The following is a 5,661-nucleotide window of genomic DNA, read 5'->3' as shown; positions in this document are numbered from 1 at the left end:
AATCAATCTTGTCACTCTAACTCTGTCTATACCTTTTTGCCTAAAAGATCTCAGAGACTTTCCTGAGTAGGATGAAGTTATACTCCACAGCCTGTCCTATATGGGAAGGTCGTAACTTTCCTCAACCTTCTCCCTGGCCCTCCTCTCAGCTTTAGACTTCCAGCATCCTTCTCATCTCCTTGGGGTTACTTTTCTTGGGTGTGGAGTTGGAGGAATTCCTCTATTGAGCTCCCCCCTCCTAAAACAAGAAGATCAGAATGAAGGGATCACCTGAGATGGGGGAACCCAAAATTTTTTTTTGAGCAATGGAATGCTTATATCCAAACTCAGCTCTTGTGAACTCCAGTGCACAAAGTGGGGGGGGGGGATATATAAGACTCCTCTGTGTTCATCAACTGGGCTTTTTCCTGTCCTCAATGTTGTGGAAGGTCCCTTCCCCCGGGACTGGTGGCAGGCACTATCTGACATCACCATCCTTGTCCAATTCTATAGTCATTCACTCAGACTGGGAAGATGATTTGTCCAAGACTTCACAGACAGGTAAAAGATTCAAGCTGAGACTAGCACTTTGGACTTCTAAGCTCAGAATTGGCCTTAGTTAGTCATTGCTCTTGACTCTTGCCATGCAAACCCTCCTCATTTTAAACTTTAGTCAACAGAGGTTCAAAGGAATGGAGTGATATGTCCAAGAGCCCAAGATTACAAAGCAAAAGCAAAACTCCAATGCAAAAGTTCAGGCTGAAGGTCTGGAAACAAACAAACAAACAAAACTAAAGAGGTCAGGCTGTAGCGCAGCGGGTTAAGTGCACATGGCACGAAACTTGAGGACCAGAGTAAAGGTCCTGGTTCGGGCTCCCCACCTGCAGGGGAGTCGCTTCACAAGCAGTGAGGCAGGTCTGCAGGTGTCTATCTTTCTCTCCCCCTCTCTGTCTTCCCCTCCCTCTTCATTTCTTTCTATCCTATCTGGCAACAGTGACATCAATAACAACAATAATAATAACCACAACAATGACAAAAACAAGGGCAATAAAAAGGAATATAAATAAATATTTTTAAAAATATTATTTATTTATTATTGGATAGAGACAGAGAGAAACTGAGAGGTGAGGGGGAGATAGAGAGGGAGAAAGATAGATACCTGCAGAACTGCTTTACCACCCATGAAGCTTTCCCCTTGCAGGTGGGGACCAGGGTTTTGAACCCAGGTCCTTGCGCACTGTAATGTGTGCACTTAACTAGGTGCTCTACCACCTGGCCACATAAAGAAAATATTTTAAAAATTAAAAAAAAAAACAAAACTAATATCCAGATGAGTCCTGTTCGGTGGTCAAGGACAGTCACCTGGACAATGATGCTTCTTTTTTTTCCTTTGCCACCAGGGTTATTGCTGTAGCTTGGTATCTGCACTTAGAATCCACAACTCCTGGCAGCCATTTTACCTTTACTATTATTCTTCTTTCTATTTTTCTTAGGACAGAAAGTGAGAGAGGAGGCGATTGCTAGAAGAAGAGAAAGACACCTGCAGACCTGTTTCACCACTTGTGAAGCTTTCTCTCGGCAGGTGGGGACCAAGAACTTCAACCCAGGTCCTCATGTCTAGTAATATGTGCGCTTAAACTAGTGCCCTACCATGTGGCCTCCAACACTTTTCCATCTATCATGACTGATTTGCCTCTCTGGTCTTTGCACTTCCGTGAAACTCTTAGATTCCCTTCTCACCAGTTACTGCCATGCTTGCTATTTGGAAATTGTAGCAAATGATACAAGTGTTTAAGGAAACTGGATGCAGAAACACAAACACTCAGACCGGTCAATATCCTGACCCTAAAGGTCCAACAGAGACAAAGGGAAAGGTATGAGTCATGGGTAAGGTTGATGGTGGCCTGACAATGGGAAGTGGTTGCTTCTGAGACAACTCAATGTGCAGAGAGGTGAGGTTCCAGGTCCATAGTATTCTTTAAACACTGAATGTCCCAACTTTTTTTCCAAAGTTGACAGAGCAAGCCAGTGCCTGCCCAACCTTGGACTTGGGACTCATGGTCAGCTGAGTCTTTTCTGGCTTCTGAGCTTCAAGGGAATTGTCTGCTGTCAATCTCATAAAACAAGAAAGATTAGGCTAGGGGAAGACCTTCCAGTCAGTTCCTGGAGAAGTAATGATACAGATGACCAGGGATATATGTAAAACAATGGCCCCACAGCTACTACAATAATCAGGCAGGTGACCAGAAACCTAGCCTATCATCGACTAACTGGTTTAAACTATAGTCATTCATTTCTCACATTTTTGGAGACTGGAAATCCCAGATCAAGATGTTGGTAGATTTGGCTCTTTTTAAAATAAATTTTACTTATTTATTTATTTTGGGTAGAGACCGTCAGAACTTGTGAGGGAAGAGGGATATAGAAAGGAAGAGAGAGATACACCTGCAGTGTTGCTTGACCACACATGAAGCTTCCCTGTTGCACATGGGGACTGGGGACTTGAACCCAGCTCCTTGTTCATTATAATGTGTGTGCTCAATCAAGTGCACCCAGCCCCACAAGATTCAGTTTTTAATGAATGAAGGACTCCTTCCTGGCTTACAGATGGCCACTGTCACCCCGTGACCTTTTCTCCATACATGCATGTACAGAGAGAGTGGTCTCCACTTCTCTCTTCTAAAGAGGCCACCAATCCCACCACGGGGTCCTCTGTCTTCATCTACATCCAATGATATCTGAAACATTCCAGCACCAAATACGATAATATCAGGGATTCAGGCTTCAACACAAGAAATTGGAGACATAGACGAACACTCAGTACACTCAAAACCAGTGCTCTAGGGGTGCAGCCAGAAGCAGAGGAAGTGAGAACCAAAGGCACCAAATGTCCTAAAGTTCAAACACACACATGGGTATATCCAAAGCCATGTGTGAGTCCAGAACATTCAGTCCTTGCTTCAGTCTCACCACCTCCTCAACCTCCTGCTCTCCTCTGCAGAAACTCCACCTCCACCCCAGCCCTCTCTCAACCTTCTTTGCTTTTTCTAGTGTTGATTTTCAGGAAAGAAAAGCTATGAGACACCTAAGTTGCCTGTATACTGGGCTGAGTTTCCAAACCCAAGCTCTACCGGGTCAGTCCCTCAGGCTCTGTAGACTGTAGCCCATACCAGGTTATCTGTATAAAGGAGTAGAATGGGACAGAAACCAGTACATTCTCTCTCTGGCAGGATGGACCCAACTTAGTGCCAGGGTGACTAGATACAGCAGTTCTAAATAAGGGGGTGCCTTTCCAATCAGTCTTCCCATAGGGAGTGCTTCTATTACAAAGTATTTCCATATATTAACAGCCTTGGCCTGATTTAATACACATCTCCCTTGCCCTCTTTGAGGGACCCCTCCTGGACCTTGTCCATCCATTTTTGGCCTTCCACCTAGGAGGCCATTCCTTCACCTTCCCCCCTACCCTTGCATTGCTCCTGAGCTAGATAGTTGGTAAAAGTGCACATGTGAAGATGTCTTAATATTAAATATAATTAGATATTATACCACATGCAGGGCTGTATGATTAGTGAAATATATGATCATTAGTTATTAGATTAATGTGTCTACTTGTGTAACTGAAAGCCATTTGCAAGCTGAAATGAAATAGCTCAATTTGCTGTAATTGACTGATCTCCCAGCGAGAGAGTCGTACATTTGCTTATGTACAAGGCGATTTCTTCAGATGTTGCCCCAGATGCAAGACAAAGAGCCAGTCCTTTCTGTGCCTCGAGCCACAGGGCTCACTCTGCCACTAGCTGGCTGGGCAGCAAAATCCAGGTCACTCATGGGTGTATGTGGGGGTTTCCATGGAACAGAGGCCCCCTGATTGGACTCCACCTTTTTTTTTCCTTTTCTGGCTAAAAGGCTAACTTCACCTAACTTCTCCAAGTGCCCTCAAGGGAGCACTGGCATCCTGCTGGTCAAAGACAAATTGAGCTGCCTAGTAGACACTTTACCCTCACCCTCTCCCCATTTTTCTTCCTATTTGTGTGTCTCTTGGTTTCCAGGACAACCAAGCTGCAACTAAATCATAAAAACAATTGCAAAGTATGCAGCAGATAGAAGATACAACCAGAATACTTATTATTGTGGTTATGGCCTAATAATTGCCAGATGCTAACAAGGGTAGCATGAGATTAAATTAAAAATAGGCAAGCTGTTAGGCAGGCAGAGCTGGTTTGCAGGATGCACACCAGCTCCTGCTGTACCCTCTTTCCCCCACTTCCAAATAGGTACTTTCTGGCTGCACAAGCGAGTAGGGTTTCATTCTTCCACTGGAAGTGAGATGCATGAGCTTTAGCCAGTGTGTCACAGATAGGAAGCTTGTCCCTGATGGCAAGAAAGTGGGGAGAAGTATATTGGATATCAACATCTTCATGAAGCTGAATGACTCTATATTTTTAATATTTATTTATTTATCTGCACAGACATATAAATTGAGAGAGGGATATGAGAGAGAGAGAGTAGGAGAGAGAGAGAACTGCAGTACTGCTTCATTACTCATAAGCTACTTGGGTCCTTGTGCACTCAGTCAGGTTACCCACCACCCAGCCCCTGAATTAGTATGTTTTAAAAGCTCTTTTGCATCTCATTCAGTCCTCATAGCTAAGTAGGGAGGTGATTCACCCCATTGTACAGATAAGAAAATCAAGTCCAAGAAAAGCCTCATTGTAGGATTGTGGCAAAGGAGTCCTCCTAGATCCCACTATCCTTAAATGGAATATGACACATTCACACTTTTGGCTCTTTATCATTGTAGATAGAATAGCTAGTACCCTAATTTCTCTTCTAAAGATGTTTTCCCCTTTGTAGCATGTTTAGTAATCAGTGCCTTGCAAAACTCCTTAAGAGACTAGCTGGAGGTTTTGCTTGCAATTTTATTTGTGAATCATGCAATCAGTCAAATTAACAAGTATTTACTGAATATCTAATAGTAGCTGAGAATGATGGTACAGGAGAGGAGGGAACAGAAGTTTAGGATATGATGTCTATTCACAGAAGTCAGAAGACACACAGGAGGTGCTTTGCCATGGTGCAAAGGAGAGCTTATCACTGGTCAAGCAGAAGAGAGGATTCTTCAGTGATGTGAAGTGCCTTCAAATGAGTAGCCTCTGAAGTCAAGAGAGTTTGAAAAGGATGCTGGGAAAGTCAGGGAAGGTGAAAATCTTGCAACAGTTTGCTTAAAATTTTACAAGCAGTATATTTAAATATATTTATATTTATATTCCTTCCCTGTTTCATTTTCTCCACAACCTTTCACATCATCTGATATCCTATACATTTTATTTATTCATCCTTTTTTTCCTCCCTAATGTAACATATATACTCCAAAGGACTGAGATTTGGAGTTCTTTCACTGACTGCTGTGTCCTTGAAGTCTGACAAATAGTAGGTGCTCAAAACGGTGACTTCACCATTTTCAGCCAATCTTGGATGGACCTTGAAAAATTCTGGATGAATATGGGATGATCTCACTCTTAGGCAGAAGTTGAAAAACAAGATCAGAAGAGAAAACACAAGTAGAACCTGAACTGGAATTGGCATATTGCACCAAAGTAAGAGACTCTGGGGTGGGTGGGTGGGGTGGGGAGAATACAGGTCCAAGAAAGATGACAGAGAACTTAGTGGTGGTTGTAT

This window comes from Erinaceus europaeus, chromosome 15 (genome assembly GCF_950295315.1).
Source record: "Erinaceus europaeus chromosome 15, mEriEur2.1, whole genome shotgun sequence".
In the NCBI taxonomy this organism is placed as follows: domain Eukaryota; kingdom Metazoa; phylum Chordata; class Mammalia; order Eulipotyphla; family Erinaceidae; genus Erinaceus; species Erinaceus europaeus.
Note: the sequence above shows the minus strand (reverse complement) of the source record.